Below are 23,271 nucleotides of genomic sequence, written 5' to 3'. Positions count from 1 at the left end.
CTTTGTTTTTTTTGCTCGGTTCTAACATTTCACACCTCACCTAAAAAGCCATTTCTTCCAGAGCATCCTTTTCAGACCTGGACAAGCTGGCTGGATGGGCTGAGGCCAATGAGATGAGGTTCAACAAAGCTAAGTGGTGGGTCCAGCACTTGGGTCACAACAACCCCCTGCAATACTACAGGATTGGGAAATAGTGGCTAAAAAGCTACCCAGCTGGTTGACAGCCACATGAAGATGAGCCAGCAGTGTGCTCAGGTGACCAAGCAGGCCAGCAGCATCTTGGCCTGTACCAGGAATAGTGTGGCCAGCAGGACCAGGGAAGTGCTTGTCCCCCTGCACTGGGGAGGTCACACCTTGAATACTGTGTTCAGTTTTGGGCCGCTCACCACAAGAAGGACATTGAGGGGCTGGAGTGTATCCAGAGATGGGCAACAAAGCTGCTAAAGGATTTGGAGAACAGTGTTGGTGAGCAGCAGGTGATGGAAATGAGATTGTTTAGGCTGGAGAAAAGGAGGCTGAGGGGAGAGTTCATTGCTCTCTACAATTCCCTGAAAGGAGGCTGGAGAGAGGTGAGGTTCCTCTTCTTCTCCCTAGTAACAAGTGATAGGACAAAAGGAAATGGCCTCAGGTTGCACCAGGGGAGGTTTAGGTTGGACATTAGAAGAAACTTCTTCACTTAAAGGGTTCTCAAACACTGGAACAGGCTCCCCAGAGAGGTGGTTGAATCTCCTTCCCTGGCATTGCCCACAGAGATGTGGTGTTGAGGGACACAGTTTAGCACCAGATGTGGAAGATGATTCTCAAGGTCCAACCAATATGATTCTAAAACTGATGATGTCTTTGCTATGTCCCAGTCTTCTAAGCAGATAATATAGACCATTGAATCACACAGAATCACACAGAATCACAGAATTAACCAGGTTGGAAAAGCCCTCCAAGATCATCAAGTCCAACCTATCACCCAACACCATCTAATCAACCAGACCATGGCACCAAGTGCCTCATCCAGGCTTTTCTTGAACACTTCCAGGGATGGTGACTCCACCACCGCCCTGGGCAGCCCATTCCAATGGCCAATCTCTCTTGCTGGGAAGAATTCTTTCTAAGATCAAGCCTAAACCTCCCCTGGCACAGCTTGAGACTGTGTCCTCTTGTTCTGCTGCTGGTTGCCTGGGAGAAGAAACCAACCCCCACCTGGTTACAACCTCCCTTCAGGTAGTTGTAGACAGCAATGAGGTCTCCCCTGAGCCTCCTCTTCTCCAGGCTAAACACCCCCAGCTCCCTTAACCTCTCCTCTCAGAGCTTGTGCTCTAGACCCCTCCCCAGCTTTGTTGCCCTTCTCTGGTCACCTTCCAGCATCTCAACATCTTTTTTGAACTGAGGGGCCCAGAACTGGACACAGCACTCAAGGTGTGGTCTAACCAGTGCTGAGTCCAGGGCAGAATGACTTCCCTGCTCCTGCTGGCCACACTGTTCCTGATCCAGGCCAGGATGCCATTGGCCTTCTTGGCCACCTGGGCACACTGCTGGCTCATGTTCAGCTGCTGTCAGGCAGTACCCCCAGGTCTCTTTCTGCCTGGCTGCTCTCCAGCTACTTTGTCCCCAGCCTGTAGTGCTGCTTGGGGTTGTTGTGGCCAATGTGCAGAACCCTGCACTTAGATGTGTTAAATCTCCTGCTCTTGGACTCTGTCCATCTGTCCAGCCTGTCAAGGTCCCTCTGCAGAGCCCTCCTACCCTCTAACAGATCAACACTTGCTCCCAGCTTGGTGTCATCTGCAAACTTACTGATGATGGACTCAATCCCCTTGACCAGATCATCAATAAAGATATTGAACAGGATTGGGCTCAACACTGATCCCAGGGGGACACCACTAGTGACTGGCTGCCAGCTGGCAGTGGCACCATTCACCACCACTCTCTGGATGTGTTCCTGTGTTACCTCCCCTAGGTACCTCCCCTGGCCAGCCTGATTTGAGGCTCTGGCCAGCCTGATGTAGTGTGAGGTGTCCCTGGCCATGGCAGGGGGGGTGGAACTAGATGATCCTTGTGGTCCCTTCCCACCCTGACTGATTCTATGATTCTATGATTGCCTTAGCAGTCTGAACACGCTGCAGATGTCTAAGTGTTTTTCATACCCTCTCCAAGCATTCAACAGGAACTGTTAGTAATTCTGAGCCTGAGGGGGGATTACTTACATAATTCTTTTTTTTCCACTCATAATCTGATCATCTTCATGTTCTGAGGAAAAAAAAAAAAGTCCCTGGTGCAAACAACTATTGCCCCACACGCTCAAGATTGTTTTCATTTACTCCATTACAGCTCAGACGAGTCGGAAAAGACATCTTAGTCATGAATCTGAACACTGCATGAAGGGAAATTCCTGGGGAGTGAATGAGCACAGCAATATCTCAACATCTTCTCTCTCTCTCTTTTTTTTTTTTTCCCTCCCCTTCTGAGCACTCCACAAATAAATGTCCTCTAAAGCCTCTTTTTAGTGATTTGTCATCGTTTTAGTCTGCAGTCAGCACTTGATACGCGGCGATTCTCCTCTGCATGGAGATTGCTTCTACTAGAACCAGAGAAGCATAGAAGCATAGAATGGTCCAGGCCAGAAGGGACTTCCAAAGGTCATCCAGTCCAACCCCCTCTGCAGTCAGCAGGGACATCCCCAACTAGGTCAGGCTGCCCAGAGCCTCGTTGAGTCTTACCTCGAATATCTCCAGGGTTGTGGCCTCAGCCACCTCCCTGGGCAACCTGTTCCAGTGTTCCACCACCCTCATAGTGAAGAACTTCTTCCTAACATCCAATCTAAATCTGTCCTTCTCTAGTTTGAAGCCATTGCCCCTTGCCCTGTCACTGCAGGCCCTTGTAAGCAGTATCTCTCCAGCCTTCCTGCAAGCCCCCTTCAGGTACTGGAAGGTCACTATTAAGTCTCCCCAAAGCCTTCTCTTCTCCATGCTGAACACCCCCAGCTCCCTCAGCCTTCCTCGTAGCAGAGGTGCTCCAACCCCCTGATCATTTTCCTGGCCCTCCTCTGGATCCTTTCCATGTCCTTCTTGTGTTGAGGGCTCCAGATCTGTACACAGTACTCCAGGTGAGGTCTCCCCAGAGCAGAGCAAAGTGTCAGAATCATCTCTCTGGATCTGCTGGCAGTGCTGCTTTTGATGCAGCCCAGGATGTGATTTGCCCTCTTGTCTGCAAGCACACACTGCCTGCTCTTGTCTTCGTCTTTCCAGTGTCATAGACTCACAGAATCATTCAGGTTGGAAAAGACCCTCAAGATCATCAGGCTCAACCATTAACCCTAGTCTAACAGGTTCACCACTAAACCATATCACATAACTACAGAATCTATCTGGTTGGAAGAGACCTCAAAGATCACCCAGCCCAACCTTCAAGTCAGTACTGAAGAGTCAAAACTACACCATGTCCAAAAGCACCAGGTCCACACAACTCAATGACCTTTTGAGGTCCTTTCCAACCCCTAACACTCTGTGATTTTGTGGAGTCTTCTCTGAGGAACCTAATGTGCCTTCATCCTTCACTTTACTTTGTGTCTCTTTGATCCACCCTTCTGCACACCTCATTTGTGACACTGTCCAATGGAAATGTGCCTCAAAGCTCCTTCATGGATTTTTGGGATCACTCATGAACCCTGGAAGATCTCAGGCAGTGAGAACACCAGGATGCACCTGGATAGCCTGGATTTTGTTCCTGTGGAAACTGGTGATTGTTTCTCCTACAGACTTAAGAATCCTTTGTTCTGTTTCTCTTTGCTTTGTTGATTCATCAAAATCCAAATGCTTCTGACTTGAGCTCTCCACTTATTACAGTCCACCCATCCTGTTCATCATCCTCTTCATAGAATCATAGATTTCTTTCCATTGGAAGAAACCTCTATGACCATAGAGTCCAACTATCAGTCTAAGACCACCATGGCCATTAAACCACGTCCTGAAGTCCCATGCCCACCACCCCCAGGGATGGTGACTCCACCACCTCCCTGGGCACCATGAGGAGCTGTATCTTCGCTGGGAGCAGAAAAAGAATCTCACCACCACCAGCAGCCCCCTATGGGCTGGTATTGGCAGGACACAGCTCAAAACCTCCTGATGATTGCCTTGCAGCCAAACAGGTTCCTGTTTCAGGTGGGGATTGAATTGAGCCTTTGTCAACTTTGGAGTGCTGGTGGACAAGAAGTTCACCATGAGCCAACAATATGTACTCGTGTCCAGGAAGGTCAAAGGTCTCCTTGGAGTGCATCAAGAACAGTGTCACCATCAGGTCAGGTGAGGTTCTCCTTCCCCTCTACTCTGGCCTGCTGAGACTGCATCTAGAGTACTGTGTGCAGCTCTGGGCTCATCAGTTCAAAAGAGATAAGGAACTACTGCAGAGAGTTCGATGGAGGGCCAGGAAGATGATAAGAGGACTACAGCATCATTCTTACAAGGAGAGGCTGAGACACCTGTGGCTCTTTAACCTGGAAGTGAGAAGACTGAGAGGGGATCTTCTCAATGCATCTGAACATCTACAGGGTGGAGGTCATGAGGTTGGGGCTGGGCTCTTCTCAGCAGTAGCCAGTGGCAGGACAAGAGCAATGGGTACAAACAACAACACTGCAACTTAAGGACAAATTTCTTTACTTTGAAGTTGGTGGAGCACTGGACCAGGCTGCCTAGAGAGGTCTTCTTCTCTGGAGCCTTTCAAAACCCACTTGGATGCATTCCTGTGCAACCTGGGAAGTTATCAGGGAAGTTAGACTAGATGATCTCCAGAAGCCTCTTTCAACCCATACCATTCTGTGATTCTTTGATTCTATCTGGTACCTGACACAGAAGTTTGGCCACTATAAACTGTGCCATTCAGCCTTGACCAGCCTCACTGCAGAGGAAGAAAGGCTTTGAATGGTTTAAATAGACCCCAGGAAACTGTCCTGGGAAACACTGCAGGAAAGTAGTGAACTGCAGATAGTGCAAGGCCCAGTCTCTGATCTTCATTTCTACATCTTCAGCTCAACAAGTGCAAGGACAGCAAAAGAGGTCCTCTGGGGAAACATGAGGGCATATTTGTTGAAGGAAAGATGATAAATAGGACTTCTTAAATCTCTCTCCAGCCCCATTTGAAATGATTAAGGTGGTGAGGCACTGGAACAGGTGGCCCTGAGAAGTTGTGGGTTCTCCATCTCTGCAACTGTTCAAGGCCAGACTGGACATGGCATTGAGGAACCTAATCTAGTTGGAGGTGTTCCTGCCCATGGTGGGGAGGGTTGGAAAAAGATGATCTTTAAGGTCCCTTCCAACCCAAATCATTCTATGAGTCTATGATAGAAGAAATTACAGTTCATACACTACTGGAAGCTCTCAGATGTACATTCCTATGGTTTCTTATTTCCCTCTCCATCACAAACTGACTAATAACCATATCTAACACATTACACACCACAGGGCCTTGATAGTGAAAACCATCCCTTCCCAGTTGTAAGCCATTCCTTGCATTCCAAGACCATGGACATCAACCAGCTGACCACATTGACCTGAGAGGGAAGGTGGAGTGATTTGAAAGATGGGAAATAGAGACATAGACAAGGCAAGAACCAGTCTACTCAAAAGCATCTGTGGTAGCTTCAGGCTGTGCTGGGAAAATTTTCCACAGCTCTTGAACAGAAAGTGATAGAATGTAAATAAATCACTCTTGGGTGTAAAAAGGAAAATAATGATAAGCTCTAAATAATCCCATTGGACAGATATCTTCCATGAAAATTTGATAGGCAAACTCTCTTTCTGTCTTTTCATCTTCCTTACTCTGGGTGTTGTTTCTGCTGGCTCTTTGCTGACCTTGGCTGCATTGCTTTGTTCTGGCTAAGTACTAACAAAACAAATCTCTGCTCTTTCTCTCCTCTATTGTGCACAAGAGGGTAGGGAGCAGGGAGGGGGAAACTGTTACTGGCTCCCCTGGTCTGTCCAGGGGGGTTCTTGTGCTGTTTATCATTGTAAATCCCTGTAAATATTGTAAATATTGTATTTTTTGTACATATTAGTTGCATTCCAGTCTTAGATTGTAGTTTAGCTTGTAAATACAGCTTCATTTGCTTCCAGCTGAGCTGGTCTGGCAATTTAATGTTGGGGAAAATTTTCAACCCACCACAGCATCCTAGGGTTTGAGTCACTCTGGGGCTCTCCTTGCAACCAAAGGCAGGACAAAGTCCTGGAGTGAGATTCACCTTCCTGGGAGGCAGATGTGTAAAATGAGTCAGATGAATGTGTGAGGTGTCCCTGCCCAGGGCAGAGGGATTGGAACTAGATGATCCTTGTGGTCCCTTCCAACCCTGACTGATTCTATGATTCTCATTGTGAGCTGAAAGTGTCCACTGCTCTCTACTGAGAACAAAAGGAGTCATGGGTGACTCCATCATGTGTAGGCATTGACACAGATCCAGGGAGGTTCTCCTCCCCCTCTACTCTGCTCTGGTGAGACCTCATCTTGAGTACTGTGTTCAGTTTTGGGCTCCCCAGTTTAGGAGGGACAGGGACCTGCTGGAGAGGGTCCAGCAGAGGGCTATGAGGATGATGAGGGGACTGGAATACTGCCTGATGAGGAGAGGCTGAGGGACCTGGGGTTTTTAGTCTGGAAAAGAGAAGACTGAGAGGGGATTGAATAAATGTTTATAAATATCTGAGGGCTGGGGGTCAAGAGGGAGGGGACAGGCTCTGCTCACTTGCACCCTGGGATAGGACAAGGGACAATGGATGTAAGCTGCAGCACAGGAGGTTTCACCTCAACACAAGGGTGAAGTTCTTTACTCTAAGGGTCACAGAGCACTGGAACAGGCTCCCCAGAGAGGTTGTGGAGTCTCCTTCTCTAGAAAGTTTCAAGGCCCATCTGGATGTGTTCCTGTGTGACCTGAGCTGGATTGTATGGTTCTGCTCTGTCAGGGGAGGTGGACTTGATGATCTCCTTGGGTCCCTTCCAACCCCTGACATCCTGAGATCCTGTGATCTAAAGCCATGTGTGTGGAATCACATCTTCTGTGGCTTGCTCAAGCCTTGACAACCATCCACTTATTGCAGCAACATCTGAAGCTTGTCTCAAACTGACATTTGACTAATCCCAGACTCAAAGCATAGTTGGGGTTGGAAGGGACCTCTGGAGATCATCTAGTCCAACCCCACCTGTTAAAGCTTGGTTAAAGCAGGATGCACAGGATCACATCCAGCAGGTTTTGAATCTCTCCAGAGAAGGAGACTCCACAACCATTCTGGACAGCCTGGTCCAGTACTCTTGCACCCTCCCAGCAAGGAAGTTTCTCCTCATGTTCAGATGGAACCTGCTGGGTTACAGTTTGTGCCCATTGCTCCTTGTCCTGTAGCTGGGCACCACTGAAAAGAGTTTGGCTCTACCTTCTTGACCCCCCTACCTGTGCACACTTTAGCTACTGATCAACATTGATAAGATCCCCTCTCAGTCTGCTCTTCTCCAGGCTGAAGAGCCCCAGGTCTTGTCAGAGGGATCCTCCAGTCCCACCATCACCTCCATAACTCTCTGCTGTACTCTCTCTAGTAGTTCTCTGTCTCTCTTGACTTCTGGGAGCCCAGAACTGGAGACAATACTCTCCCCAGATGTGGCCTCACTTGAAATAAGAAGGTGGAAAAGACCCAACAAGGAGATTTTTCCTCAGCCTGTTATGACCTCAGCTGTGGTGGCCCTGGCTGGATTCTGACCAGGATGGGAAGCAATGCTCAAGTGCTTGATTTCTTATGCTACAATTCTTCTATACAAACCTCTACATTATGGGCAGATAATTAACATCAATTTCTTTGACTGCTGTCAATTACCTTTCCTGGAGGTGACTTTTCCACACTTTTTGTGGTTGAATTCCTTGGTAAATCTACATTCCCTTCTAGGGAATCAAAACTCCAATGTGTGTCTTTCACAAGCCCCTGAAGCACTGAGGTTTTCTTCAGTCATTATTTACAGTCTTAAAGTTTGGAGACTCAGTTTTTCTGTGAAGTGTTCAGGCAAATGAGTCAAAACTGGATGTCTGCAACCATTTTTAAGCTTTCTCAGAAATGTCATCTCATTCAGAGAAGTGTCAAGAAGTTGCCTGTGTCAATGGAAAGCAGAGGTGCTCAGCACCTTTGAAATACCATCAGACAAGAGGTATCTAAATACAGCTTTCAAAGCCTACATTGAGAGAATGGTTTGGAAAAGTCAGTCTAGAAAATTCTGTGGCTTAGGATTTCTTCCTTTTGTCTGTCTACAGAATGTAAAAGGTCTAGTGCCACCAATTGTCAAGTACTTGTGATCCTGAATATCACAGCTACCAAGCAGTTGCACTTCAGTAGAGTGATAGAATGGCAGAGGTTGGATGGGAGCAACATCTTTGTGGGTGCCATGGACAGTGGCATTGAGTGCACCCTCAGCAGGTTTGCTGATGACACCAAGCTGTGAGGTGCAGCAGACAGGCTGGAGGGAAGGGATCCATCCAGAGGGACCTGCACAGGCTGGAGAGGTGGCACAAGCCAAGCTCAAGAGGTTCAACAAGACCAAATGCAAGGTCATAGAATCATAGAATCATAGAATCAACCAGGTTGGAAGAGACCTCCAAGATCATCCAGTCCAACCTATCACCCAGCCCTAAGCAATCAACCAGACCATGGCACCAAGTGCCCCATCCAGTCTCCTCTTGAACGTCTCCAGTGATGGTGACTCCACCACCTCCCTGGGCAGCACATTCCAATGGGTCCTGCATCTGGGTCAAGGCAATCCCAAACACAAATCCAGGCTGGGCAGGGACTGGCTGGAAAGCAGCCCTGAAGAAAAGAGCTTGGAGGTGCTAGTGGATGAGAAGCTAGTGGAAGAGAAACTCAACATGAGCCAGCAGTGTGCACTTTTTAGGGTGTCAGGTAGTGATAAGACTAGGGGCAATGGAGGAAAAGTAGAAGTGGGTAGATTCAGATTGGATGTTAGGAAGAAATTCTTCCCCATGAGGGTGGTGAGACACTGGAACAGGTTCCCTAGGGAGGTGGTAGGAGCCCCACCCTGGAAGTTTTTAAGGCCAGGCTGGATATGGCTCTGAGCAACCTGCTGTAGTGTGAGGTGTCCCTGCCCACGGTGGGAGGGGGAGTTGGAACTGGATGATCCTTGAGGTGCCTTCCAGCCCTGACAGTTCTATGATTCTGTGATTCTATGACTTTTATTGCTGGTCTGAGCTTTCAGCAGACACCTGCTGCACTTCTGAGCATGGGTACTATCTTCAGTAAGACAACATGTGTCCCCAGGCTTAGATATTTTGAGACAAATGAAGACAGGATTTACAATTTGCATCAATTTTTCCAAACAACCCATCCCATGGAAAGTCCCCAGCTGGGAAGGTTTCACAAAAGAAGTGATGATGAACTGATGCTTGGCGATCAACCCAAAAAGCAATTTTTAAAAATTAAACTCGAAAGAAAAACAAATTAACCAGCTCATATTTTCCCCACCCTGCAACCCCATGATCTTGCTGCATCCTTAAAAGAAACCTTTCTTGGTACCAGAGTGATGTATACAAAGGGGTCACACCACACATGGCCATCATGATGCCTCTTGGGCCAGGTCCAGAGCAGGCTGGAGGTGATGGAAAGGTTGTGCTTACCTCTAAGGCATCCCAAGGTGCACAGCAGGTTTCACAAGGGCTTCCAAGGAGATTGCAGATTCCATTTCTATTCTTCTCAGCAACACCAAGCAGAGTGGCCAATGGCATCCTGGCCTGGATCAGGAGGAGTGTGGCCAGCAGGAGCAGGGAAGTCATTCTGCCCTGTACTCAGCACTGGTTAGGCTACATCTTGAGTACTGTGTCCAGTTCTGGGCTCCTCAGTTCAAGAAAGATGATTCAGATAAACCAGGGAGAAGCCATTGAATGTTTTAGAGAAGATGACCAGCAATTGTCACTCACAGTCACAGAATCAACCAGGTTGGAAGAGACCTCCAAGATCACCAAGTCCAACTGATCGTCCAACTGATCATCCAACACCATCTAATCAACTAGACCCTGGTACCAGGTACCTCAGCCAGGCTTTTCTTAAACACCTCCAGGGATGCTGACCCTGCCACCTCCCTGGGCAGATCATTCCAGTGGCCAATCTCTCTTTCTGGGAAGAACTTCTTTCTAACATCCAGCCTAAACTTCCCTCTGCACAGCTTGAGACTGTGTCCTCTTGTTCTGTTGCTGATTGCCTGGGAGAAGAGCCCAACCCACACCTGGCTACAACCTCCCTTCAGGGAGTTGTAGACAGCAATGAGGTCTCCCCTGAGCCTCCTCTTCTCCAGGCTAAACACCCCCAGCTCCCTCAGCCTCTCCTCACAGGGCTGTGCTCCAGTCCCCTCCCCAGCTTTGTTGCCCTTCTCTGGACATGTTCCAGCATCTCAACATCTTTCTTGAATTGAGGAGCCCAAAACTGGACACAGTATTCAAGGTGTGGCCTAACCAGTGCTGAGTCCAGGGCAGAATGACTTCCCTGCTCCTGCTGGCCACACTATTCCTGATGCAGGCCACGATACTCTTCTTGGCCACCTGGGCACGCTGCTGGCTTATGTTCAGCCTACTGTCAACCAGGACCTCCAGGTCCCTCTCTGCCTGGCTGCTCTCCAGCCACTGTGTCCCCAGCCTGTAGCACTGCATGAGGTTGTTGTGGCCAATGTGTAGGACCTGGCACTTGGACTTGTTGAATCTCCTGCCCTTGGTCTGAACGCAAGCTCTGATAAAAGCAAATCAAATGAAAGTTGCTTTGAGAATGCAAAGGTCACTAGGTAGGAGTGAAAGCAGATGACAGTGTCAGGTTAGAGCAGAGGAAATGAAGAAATAGAAGCAGCCTATGCAATGGAGACCTTGCTGCTGGAGGAAACAGCTCATCAGACTTCCCCCTGGCATCATCCGCCGCGGAGCAGAGCTGCAGCGGCAGTAGCAGCTTTGGGGCAGTTTTTCCCCTCCAGATCTGTCAGCAGAGGAGTCATGGCAACTGAGACTGGCTTGGACTCACACCGAGCTCTACCTGCACATGAAGACATCAAGGGGTTTGTGACATGTCTTGGCCTTCTCAGAAATGACTATCACAAACCAGGAGAAGAGGGCTGGAAACCCTGCTAAAAGTCCTCATGGAATCACAGAAGGGGTTGGCTTGGAAAGGACCTTTAAAAGCCATCTAGTCCAACCTCCCTGCAGTCAGGAAGGACATCTTCTAATAGAGCAGGTTGCTCACAGTTCCACACAACCTGACCTGGATTATTTCCAGGGATCACAGGATCACAGGGTGTTAGGGGTTGGAAGGGACCCAAGGAGATCATCGAGTCCACCCCCCTGCCAGAGCAGAACCATACAATCTAGCTCAGGTCACAGAGGAAAGCATCCAGATGGGCCTTGAAAATCTCTAGAGAAGGAGACTCCACAACCTCTCTGGGCAGCCTGTTCCAGTGCTCTGTATCCCTTACAGTAAACAACTTCCCCCTTGTGTTGAGGTGGAACCTCCTGTGCTGCAGCTTACATCCATTGCCCCTTGTCCTATCACAGGGAGCAAGTGAGCAGAGCCTGTCCCCTCCCTCCTGACCCCCAGCCCTCAGATATTTATAAACATTTATTCAATCCCCTCTCAGTCTTCTCTTTTCCAGACTGAAAAGCCTCAGGTCCCTCAGCCTCTCCTCATCAGGCAGTGTTCCAGTCCCCTAATCATCCTCATAGCCCTCTGCTGGACCCTCTCCAGCAGGTCCCTGTCCCTCCTGAACTGGGGAGCCCAAAACTGAACTCAGTACTCGAGATGAGGTCTCACCAGAGCAGAGTAGAGGGGGAGGAGAACCTCTCTCCATCTGCTGGACACACTCTTCTTAATACACCCCAGGACCCCATTGGCCTTCTTGGCCACGAGGGCAGACTGCTGTCCCATGGATAACTTGGACTCCCAGGTCCCTCTCCACAGGGCTGCTCTCCAGCAGATCACCTCCCAACCTGTCCTGCTGCAGTTTATTATTCCTCCCCAGCTGCAGGACTCTGCACTTGTCCTTGTTGAACCTCATTAGGTTTCTCTTTGCCCAGCTCTCAGACTGACCAAGTCTTGCTGGATGGCTGCAAAGCCTTCAGCTCTATCAGCCAAGCCTCCCAGCTTGGTGACATCAGCAAACTTGCTGAGCAGACACTCTGTCCCCTCATCAATGTCATTGATGAAGATGTTGAACAGAACCAGACCCAGCACTGATCCTTGGGGGACCTCACTAGTTACAGCTCTCCAGCTGGACCTGACACCATTGACCACTACTCTTTGAACTCTATCTTGTAATCAGTTCCTAATCCACCTCACTGTCTGCTCTTCCATCCCACACTTCCTGAGCTTGCTCACTAGGATGTCATGGGAGACAGTGTCAAAGGCCTTGCTAAGGTCCAGGTAGACGACATCCACTGGTCTCCCTGAATCTACCCATTCAGTTATAGCATCATAGAATGCTATCAGATTAGTCAAGCAGGATTTTCCCCTGGTAAATCCATGCTGACTACTCCTGATAACCTTTTTCTCTTCCAAGTGCCTTGAGATGTTCTCCAGAAGGAGGATGGAGGTGAGGCTGACTGGTTGATAGTTCCCTGGAACCTCTTTCTTGCCCTTTTTGAAGACTGGAGTGACACTGGCTCTCCTCCAGTCCTCAGGCACCTCTTCTGTCTGCCAGGATTTGGCAAAGATGATGGAGAGTGGCAGGGAGGAAGATCTATCACCTCTGAAAGAGAGTTTCACTTCCTTAGGCAACCTTGATCAGTGTCTCACACTTCTTAGTGTAAAAAATCCTTCTTTCTCTCTAGTCTGAATCCCCCCTCTTTTAGTTTAAAACCATCACCCCCTGTCCTGTCACAAAAAGCCTTGCTAAAAGTTTCCTCCCCATCTTTCCTGTAGCCCCCCTAAATGCACTGAAAGGCCACAAGAAGGTCTCCTTGGAGCCTTCTGTTGTCCAGGCTGAACAACTCCCTCATTCTGTCCTCACATCAGAGGGGTTCCAGACCTCCAATCATTGTTGTGGCCTCCTCTGGATCTCCTCCAACAGATTCTTTCTTGTGCTGAGGACCCCAGAGAATTAGTCTCAAAACTAATCATAGCTGAGACAACCCTGAAAACACCTGGACTACCAAAAGCCACATCTGACACACAACACATGCTCGTTTTGCCTTGGAAGCTTTGGCCCAAAGCAAGACTCAGACAACTGAGTTCAGGGGAAACTTCAGCTACAAAAGTATCTCTTTTTAATAATATTGTGAAGAATTGAGTTTAACTGTTGCCCCAAAGAAACCCCCTGGAAAGGCAGGCCAGCTGGCTTTCAGAAAGACTCCAGCAGGAGCAGGGAGGTGATTGACCCCTTGGACTCAGCTCTGGTGAGGACACACCTTGAGTGTTGTGTCCAGTTATGGGCACCTCAATCCAAGAGAGATGTGGAGGTGCTGGAGCCAGTGCAGAGGAGGGCAAGGAAGCTGGGAAGAGCCTGGAGAATAAATCTGATGAAGAGCAACTAAAGGAGCTGGGGATGGTTAGTTTGGAAAAGAGGAGGCTGAGAGGAGACCTCATTGCTGTCTACAACTACCTGAAAGGAGGTTGTGGAGAGGCTGGTGCTGGTCTCTTCTCACAGGTGATTAGTGATAGAACAAGAGGGAATGACCTCAAGCTGCCACTGGGTAGGTTTAGACTGGACATGAGGAAACAATTTTTCCCAGCAAGAGTGGTCAGGCACTGGAGGCAGGGAGGTGGTTGAGTCCCCAAGCCTGGATGTTCTTAAAGGTGGTTTGGATGTGCTTGGGGCTATGGTTTAGGGGAGAGCAGGGTTCTGGGTTGGACTTGGTGATCCTGAGGGTCTTTTCCAACCTGAATGTTTCTGTGATTCTGTGTCAAAAATCCAGAGTGGTGATCACTTTTGCTCATTACAAGCCCAGTCTTTGTGAAATCCCTGCTCTGCCACCCCAGTTCTCCTCCCAGGCTGCAAGATAGTGCTGCTGGAACACCATCCAACAGCTAAACAGTCAACTGCACCCCAGAAATGGGTGGAAGGACACCTAAATATCACAGCCTGGGGACAGAGCTTGCCTCAGCTATGCTCATACTCCTCCATCACTCCCTGGCTTTGCTGACCTGAACAAGAAGAGGATGGGATGGGGCTTGCACCAGCCTCAGGTTTGGCTCCTGATGTTATTTCAAGAATCTTATGGATGTCTTATTCCTGGAACAACCTGGTCCAGTGGGTCTAGCAAAACTAGAATTGGGTAGATTCAAATTGGATGTTAGGAAAAAGTTCTTCACCATGAGGGTGGTGAGACACTGGAACAGGTTGCCCAAGCAGGTGGTAGAAGCCTTATCCCTGGAGGATTTTAGGACCAGGCTGGATGGGGTTCTGAGTAGCCTGATCTAGTGTGAGGTGTCCCTGCTCATGGCAGGGGGGTTGGAACTGGATGATATCTGAGATCCCTTCCAGCCCTGTCAATTCTGTGATTCTATGATTCAGTGTCCCTGCCCATGGAAGGAGGGTTGGAACTAGATCATCTTTAAGACCCCTTCCAAATAAAGCCATTCTCTGCTCTGTGTAGATCCCAACACCTCTGAACAGATACTCTGTGGTCTCAGTGTCTGCAAGATGAGGACATCCCCAGGTGCTGCCTTGGAGGCTGTTTTTTTGTGCACGCTGATTAACGAGCAGGAAACCACCACAAGAGGTGAAACCACTGAGGAGGTTCTCAGCAGCCTGCACAAGCACAGTGCAGCAGAAGGGCACCTTGAAGCAACCACAGTGGCTGCTCATGGAAAGCTGTGAAATAGTGCCAGCTTCTTTTGCTCCACAGGACTCACCAGGCACAACAGAAATGATGCTGGTCTGATGCGTTTTGAGGTAGAATCACAGAGCGTTAGGGGCTGGAAGGATGAAAGCTCATCCAGTCCAACCCCCTGCCAGAGCAGCATCACCTAGAGCAGATCACACAGGAACACAGCCAAGCAGGTTTTGAGTATCTCCAGAGAAGGAGACTACACAACCCCCCTGGGCAGCCTGTTCCAGTGTTCTGTCACCCTCCTCATGTTTCCACGGAATTTCCTTTGCCTCAACTTCCACCCTTTGCCTCTTGACCTGGCATTAGGCATCACTCAGCAGAGCCTGGCTCCATCCTCTTGGCACTCACCCTGCACATCTTCATCAACATGAATGAGGTCACTCCTCAGGCTCCTCCTCTCCAAGCTCCAGAGCCCTCAGCTTCCTCAGACTCTCCTCATAAGGAAGATATTCCACTCCTTTGATCATCTTTGTTGCTCTGCACTGGACTCTCTAGTAGCTCCCTGTCCCTCTTGAACTGAGGGGCCCAGAAGGTACTGAAAGATACTGTGGGTACCCTTCTTGTTCTGAAAAGGTCTAGGAACATGTTTTAGTGGTGGACCCGCCTCAGTGGTTGGACTCAATGAACTGAAAAGGTCTAGGAACATGTTTTAGTGGTGGACCTGCCTCAATGGTTGGACTCAATGAACTGAAAAGGTCTAGGAACATGGTTTAGTGGTGGACCTGCCTCAATGGTTGGACTCAATGAACTGAAAAGGTCTAGGAACATGGTTTAGTGGTGGCCCTGCCTTAATGGTTGGACTCAATGAACTGAAAAGGTCTAGGGACATGGTTCAGTGGTGGATTTGGCAGTACTAGGTTAATAGTTGGACTCAAAGAACTCAAGAGGTGTCTTCCAATCTAAACAATTTTACCTTGGAAAAAAAAATATTTTAATATTAAATGTCTTGCCCAGCAACCCCTACACACTATTTTTACACACCAGATAAGATTTGTTTTCCAGATTAAGAGACTGTGACGTTTCCAAGCCACCATACAGTGTAGACTTCCTGATTAATAATTGTTCAATGGCTATTCCTCAGCTATTCTAGGTCAAAAGTTAACACTCAAAGAGTTGTGAAGTCTCCTTCTCTGGAGACTTTCCAAAGCCACCTGGATGCATTCCTGTGCAGACTACCCTAAGTGATCCTGCTCTGGAAGGGGGTTTGGACCTGATGATCTCTTGAGGTCCCTTCCAACCTCATATACTGTGAGACTCTGATCTTTAAAGGTCCTTTCCAACCCAAGGCATTTGATGATAATCACATGGAGATATCATCACAGGTACTGTGAGTCCTCCTGGGGAGTTTACAGGTTTTAGATAAGGAAACCCATTCCCTCTGTCAGGGTGGGATCAAGGATGGTGTGGGAGATGGTTCTGAAATAGGCCTAAGGGAATGTGTCAAGCTTGCAAAATTTAGTCTAGAGGAGAGAGAGGTCTGGATCCATGCTGAGGTTAATCCCATGAGATTAACCATGGAGGTTTTACAAGGTCAGTGGTGCAGGTTGAACTTGGTTACAACTGAGCTGGACTGGGAAACAAAGCTTTACATCTGTTGAAATAAACAAACTGAATCTTCATTCTATGCAGAGAGTCAGTCATTGCAACTTCGCTGTCATTGGTCCTGATGACACACCCAAGTCCTTCTCCTAAAGAATGGCTTGAAAGCAGTCTTGAGGAGAAGGACTTGGGGGTGTTGGCTGATGAAAAACTCAACATGAGCCAGCAATGTCCTCTAGAAGCCCAGAGGGCAACCATGTCCTGGGCTGCATCAAAAGAAGTGTGACCAGCAGGAAGAGGGAGATGATTCTGCCCCTCTGCTCTGCTCTCATGAGACTCACTTGCAGTGCTGGGTACAGCTCTAGAGTCCACCACACAAAGACATCAAACTGCTGGAGTGAGTCCAGAGGAGGCCATGAAGATAATCAGAGGGCTGGAGAACCTCCCCTATGGGGACAGGCTGTGAGAGTTGGGGATGTTCAGCCTGGAGAAGAGAAGGCTCAGGGAAGACCTTGGAGCAGCCTTCCAGTAGCTGAAGGGCTCCTACAAGACAGCCACAAGGATGATTAGGGGACTTCAGCATCTCCCCTCTGAAGAGAGACTGAGAGCCCTGGGGCTGTTTAGTCTGGAGAAGACTGAGAGGGGATCTGATCAATTCTATCAATATCTGAGGGGTGGGTGTCAAGGGGAGGGGGCCAGGCTCTTTTGGGTGCTTCACAGTGATAAGCCAAGGAACAATGGGTTCAAACTTGAACAGAGAAGGTTTCACCTCAGCGTGAGGAGAAACTTCTTTACAGTGAGGGTGACAGAGCCCTGGAACAGGCTGCCCAGAGAGGTTGTGGAGTCTCCTTCTCTGGAGACTTTCCAACCCCACCTGGATGCATTCCTGTGCAGACTACCCTCAGTGATCCTGCTCTGGCAGGGGGGTTGGACCTGGTGATCTCTAGAGGTCTCTTTGAACCTCTGATATACTGTGAGACTGTGACTTTTTACTAAGGCTTGTAGTGTAAGGGGTTGCCACCAGGAGGATGGATACTCCCTCTGTAAAAGAAGTCCCATGGAAAAGACACGGGTTGATGGGTACAAGTTACTGCTGGGAAGATTCCAATTTGACTCCAGAAGAAAAATGTTTCTCCATGAGAGCAGTCAGACATTGGAATCATCTCCCAGAGGAAGCAGTGGATTCCCCTACACTGGTCAGTTCTAAAAGTCAGCTTGACAGAGTATTAGGCCATCTCATTTCAACTACACTATCACCTAGAAAGGTTGGACCAGATGATCCTTGGGGTCCCTTCCAACTTGGCTTTCAGTGATTCAGTGATTCTGCTAGGATGAGAGAAAATGGCTTTAAACTGGAGGAAGGTAGACTTAGACTGAATATTAGGAAGAAATTCTTGACAGTGAGGGTGGTGAGACACTGGAACAGGTTGCCCAGGGAGGTGGTGGATGCCTTATCCCTGAACATGTTCAAGGCCAGGTTGGACAGGGCTTTGAGCAACCTGGTCTAGGGGCAGGAAAGGGGGGGGGGATTGAACTAGATAATCTTTAAGGTGAACTAAATGATCTTTAAGGTGCCTTCCAACCCAAACCATTCTGTGATTCTATGGTCCTGAACTCAATGACTCTCCTTTTTTGCCACAGGACAGACTCAGGAATGCCTTTAGATAGGCATTACCTTAGCCATATGGCAAGAGTTGTGCCCACCCATCACAACTGTCATGAAGCCCCAACAACTGGCTTTAGAGCTCTTGTTCCTCTTGCTCTCCATGTGCAGTTTCTCTTTCCTGCCTTGTTCCTCTTGCTCTCCATGTGCAGTTTCTCTTTCCTGCCTTGTTCCTCTTGCTCTCCATGTGCAGTTTCTCTTTCCTGCCTTGTTCCTCTTGCTCTCCATGTGCAGTTTCTCTTTCCTGCCTTGTTCCTCTTGCTCTCCATGTGCAGTTTCTCTTTCCTGCCTTGTTCCTCTTGCTCTCCATGTGCAGTTTCTCTTTCCTGCCTAGTTCCTCTTGCTCTCCATGTGCAGTTTCTTTCCTGCCTTGTTCCTCTTGCTCTCCATGTGCAGTTTCTCTTTCCTGCCTTGTTCCTCTTGCTCTCCATGTGCAGTTTCTCTTTCCTGCCTTGTTCCTCTTGCTCTCCATGTGCAGTTTCTCTTTCCTGCCTTGTTCCTCTTGCTCTCCATGTGCAGTTTCTCTTCCCTGCCTTGTTCCTCTTGCTCTCCATGTGCAGCTTCTGTTTCCTGCCTTGTTCCTCTTGCTCTCCATGTGCAGTTTCTGCTTCCTGCCTGAGCAATGTAGGGATGGGCTGGAGTCTCAGGAGGGTTTTTTCAACCTCTCTGGCTGTATGATCCCTGTTTATCTTTCTGTGCCATGATGAGGCCTCAAGTAATCCCAGCCCTGAGGAACAAGCTCAGCTTTTCACCTGTGTTTAGTTAAAGCCCACGAGGCACAATGCTTCCCACAAACACAGCCTTCTCCCAGGAGTCTGCATCATGCACAGTGCTGGAAACTGTAGCATCCAAATTTAGTGATCATCTGGTGCCAAATCAAGCTGGTGAAGACATTAAAAATGTTGGCAGCAATGAAGGAAAACAGCTCTTCAGTTCTTGTGCTGCCAAGATCTCAGCTGAATGTTTGTGATCTCCCAGTCCACCTCTTTACATTACAAACAAGCAGACTCTCAACATTTTTTTCATTTTATTTTTTTAAACTTTTTCTTTATCTTCTTTATTTTTTTATTTTCACTTTTAAGAAAAAAAATTATTCATTATTCTTTTTTCTTTTCCTCATTTCTGTTTTTTTCTTTTTCCTCTTTTTATTTTCTTATCCCTTCCTTTTTTTCCTTTTTCTTTTTTCTTTTCTTTATTCTTTTTGCTTTTTAATTTTTTCATGTTTATATTTTTTCCTTCTTTTTTCCTTTTCCTTTTCCTTTTGCTTTTTCTTTCCCTTTTTCTTTCCTTTTTTCTTTCTCTTTTTCTTTCTCTTTTTCTTTTTCTTTTTCTTTTTCTTTTTCTTTTTTCTTTTTCTTTTTCTTTTTCTCCTTTTTTCTTTTTCTTTTTCTTTTTTCTTTTTCTTTTTCTTTCCCTTTTTCTTTTTCTTTTTCTTTTTCTTTTTCTTTTTCTTTTTCTTTGTCTTTTTCTTTTTCTTTCCCTTTTTCTTTTTCTTTTTCTTTTTCTTTTTCTTTTTCTTTTTCTTTGTCTTTTTCTTTTTCTTTTCCCTTTTTCTTTTTCTTTCTTTTCTTTTTTTCTTTTTTCTTTTTCTTTTTCTTTTTCTTTTTTCTTTTTCTTTTTCTTTTTCTTTTTTTTCTTTTTCTTTTTCTTTTTCTTTCCCTTTTTCTTTTTCTTTTTCTTTTTCTTTCCTTTTTTTTTCTTTTTCTTTTTCTTTTTCTTTCCCTTTTTCTTTTTCTTTTTCTTTTTCTTTTTCTTTTTCTTTTTCTTTTTCTTTTTTCTTTTTCTTTTTCTTTTTTTTCTTTTTTCTTTTTCTTTTTCTTTTCCCTTTTTCTTTTTCTTTTTTCTTTTTCTTTTTCTTTCCCTTTTTTCTTTTTCTTTTTCTTTTTCTTTTTTCTTTTCCTTTTTCTTTTTCTTTTTCTTTTTTTCTATTTCTTTTCCTTTTTCTTTTTCTTTTTCTTTTTCTTTTTTCTTTTTCTTTTTCTTTTTTCTTTTTCTTTCCTTTTTTCTTTTTCTTTTTTCTTTTTCTTTTTCTTTCCCTTTTTTCTTTTTCTTTTTCTTTTTTCTTTTTCTTTTTTTTTCCCTTTTTCTTTTTCTTTTTCTTTTTCTTTCCCTTTTTCTTTTTTCTTTTTCTTTTTCTTTCCTTTTTTTCTTTTTTCTTTTTCTTTTTCTTTTTCTTTTTCTTTTCTTTTTTTTCTTTTTCTTTTTCTTTTTCTTTCCCTTTTTCTTTTTCTTTTTTCTTTTTCTTTTTTCTTTTTCTTTCCTTTTTTCTTTTTCTTTTTCTTTTTCTTTCCCTTTTTCTTTTTCTTTTTCTTTTTCTTTTTCTTTTTCTTTTTTCTTTTTCTTTTTCTTTTTCTTTTTTCTTTTTCTTTTTCTTTTTCTTTTTTCTTTTTCTTTCCTTTTTCTTTTTCTTTTTCTTTCCTTTTTCTTTTTCTTTTTCTTTCCTTTTTCTTTTTCTTTCCTTTTTTCTTTTTCTTTTTCTTTTTTCTTTTTCTTTTTCTTTTTTTTTTCTTTTTCTTTTTTCTTTTTCTTTTTCTTTTTCTTTTTCTTTTTCTTTCCTTTTTTCTTTTTCTTTTTTTTTCTTTTTCTTTTTCTTTTTTCTTTTTCTTTTTCTTTTTTTTCTTTTTCTTTTTCTTTTTCTTTCCTTTTTTTTCTTTTTCTTTTTCTTTTTCTTTTTCTTTTTTTTTCTTTTTCTTTCCCTTTTTCTTTTTCTTTTTCTTTTTCTTTTTTCTTTTTCTTTCCCTTTTTCTTTTTCTTTTTCTTTTTCTTTCCCTTTTTTTCTTTTTCTTTTTCTTTTTTCTTTTTCTTTTTCTTTTTCTTTTTCTTTTTCTTTTTCTTTTTCTTTTTCTTTTTTCTTTTTCTTTTTCTTTTTTCTTTTTCTTTCCCTTTTTCTTTTTCTTTTTCTTTCCCTTTTTCTTTTTTCTTTTTTCTTTCCCTTTTTTCTTTTTCTTTCCCTTTTTCTTTTTTCTTTTTCTTTTTCTTTTTCTTTTTCTTTTTCTTTTTCTTTTTCTTTTTCTTTTTCTTTTTCTTTTTCTTTTTCTTTCCCTTTTTCTTTTTCTTTTTTTTCTTTTTCTTTTTCTTTTTCTTTTTCTTTTTCTTTTTCTTTTTCTTTTTCTTTTTCTTTTTCTTTCCCTTTTTCTTTTTCTTTTTCTTTTTGTTTTTATTTTTTTTCTTTTTCTTTTTCTTTTTCTTTTTCTTTTTCTTTTTCTTTTTCTTTTTCTTTTTCTTTTTCTTTTTCTTTTTCTTTTTCTTTTTCTTTCCCTTTTTCTTTTTCTTTTTCTTTTTCTTTTTCTTTTTCTTTTTCTTTTATTTCTTTTCTTTTTCTTGTGTTCCTTGTCCCTTTTCTTTTTCTTTTGTTCCTTTTCCATTTTTCTTTTCCTTTTTCTGCTTATTTTTCTTTGTTTTTCCTTTTTCTTCTTCATTTTCTTTTTTCATTGTCTTTCTTTTCCTCTTTTTCTTTTTCTCTTTCCCTCTTTTTCTCTTTCCCTCTTTTTCTCTTTCCCTCTTTTTCTCTTTCTTCTTTCTTTTTCTTCTCCATTTTTTTTTAACTTTTATTGTCTGTTTGTTTGGGTTTTGTTAAAAGAAACTGCAGATATGGCCAACAAATTACATTGCTGTTCATTTGTTTGTTTTTATCAGGTCTCTGATGATCTGTATGAAACACTGAAAGAGACCATTGCTGGACAAGTTTCAAATTTGTGAAGAGAAGCAAAATGAAAAGAAAAGAAAAAAAAAACTAAACAAACAAACAAAACTAACAAGAAAAAAACCAAACACAACAAACTCAATAAATCTCCAGTCAAAATGTTATGTTTGAGTAAACTCCTGGCATCATTTTCCAGTCTGAGCTGAATTTTCATCCATCTCTCAGTAAGCCTTTTAGCCAAAGTCTTTATTGGCCAAGTAGAGTTTCTTCAGGAAGGTCAAGCCCTTAACCTCCAGACCTTCTTTTGCTGGCAGCCTGGAGCCTGAGTATTTTGGGACAGATGGTCAGGGCTGTGGATTACTAAGAAATAAGAGACCTGTTTGCCTTTCCCAGAGTCAGTCTGGAAGATATCATACAAAGGTTTTTTTTTCTTTTGCTGTATGATGGATTTTACATTTTAGTTTTTAAGAGATCTGTTACCTATTTTCATGATGCTAGTGAAACAGAAGAGTTCTCCTCCTCCTCTACTCTGCCCTAGTGGGGGAACATCTGCAGTACTGGGTCTAATTCTGGGCTCCCCAGTTCAAGAGAAACAAGGAACTGCTGGAGAGAGTCCAACAGAGGTTGCAAGGATGATTAAGAGAATAGAACATCTCTCTTCTGAGGAAAGACTGAGAGACCTGGGGCTGTTTAGCCTGGAGAAGAGCAGACTGAGAGGGGATCTCTCAATGCTTATTCATATCTAAATGGCAGGTGTCAAGAGGATGGGCCCAGACTCTTTTCATAGGTACCTAGGGCTGGGCACAAACTAAAACACAGGAAGTTCCATCTGAACATAAGGAAAAACTTCTTTTCCTGTGCCTGTGGCAGAGCCCTGGACCAGGCTGTCCAAAGAAGCTGTGTAGTCTCCTTCTCTAGAGAGATCCCAAACCCATCTGTGTAAGCTGCTGTGGGTGACCTTTCTCTAGCAGGGGGTTGGACTAGGTGATCTTCTTCTTCCTTTCAGGGAGTTACAAAGAGCAGTAAGAGCTCACCACAGCCTCCTCCTCTCCTTTTCTCCCTACCAGACCTGTTTCCTAGACCCTTCACCAGCTTTGTTGCCCATCTCTGGACATGCTCCAGCAACTCAATGTCTTTCTTGAAGTGAGGAGCCCAAAACTGAACACAGGATTTGAGGTGTGGCATCACCAGTGCCAAATGCAGAGGGACAGTCCCTTCCCTGTTCCTGCTGGCCACACTATTCCTAACACAAGCCAGGATGCTGTTGGCCTTCTTGGCCACCTGGGCACACTTCTGGCTCATCTTCAGCTTTTCCTTTTCCATTGGGCAGATTTCCAGCCACTCTACTGATTGACAGTAGGCTGAACATGAGCCAGCAGTGTGCTCAGGTGGCCAAGAAGGCCAATGGCATCCTGGCCTGCATCAGGAATAGTGTGGCCAGCAGGAGCAGGGAAGTCATTCTGCCCTGGACTCAGCACTGGTTAGACCACACCTTGAATACTGTGTCCAGTTCTGGGCCCCTCAGTTTAAGAAGGACATTGAGACACTTGAACATGTCCAGAGAAGAGCAATGAGGTTGGTGAGAGGTCTGGAGCACAGCCCTGTGAG

Source organism: Indicator indicator, chromosome 1, assembly GCF_027791375.1.
Source record: "Indicator indicator isolate 239-I01 chromosome 1, UM_Iind_1.1, whole genome shotgun sequence".
Lineage (NCBI taxonomy): Eukaryota > Metazoa > Chordata > Aves > Piciformes > Indicatoridae > Indicator > Indicator indicator.
This window is presented reverse-complemented; position numbering follows the sequence as displayed.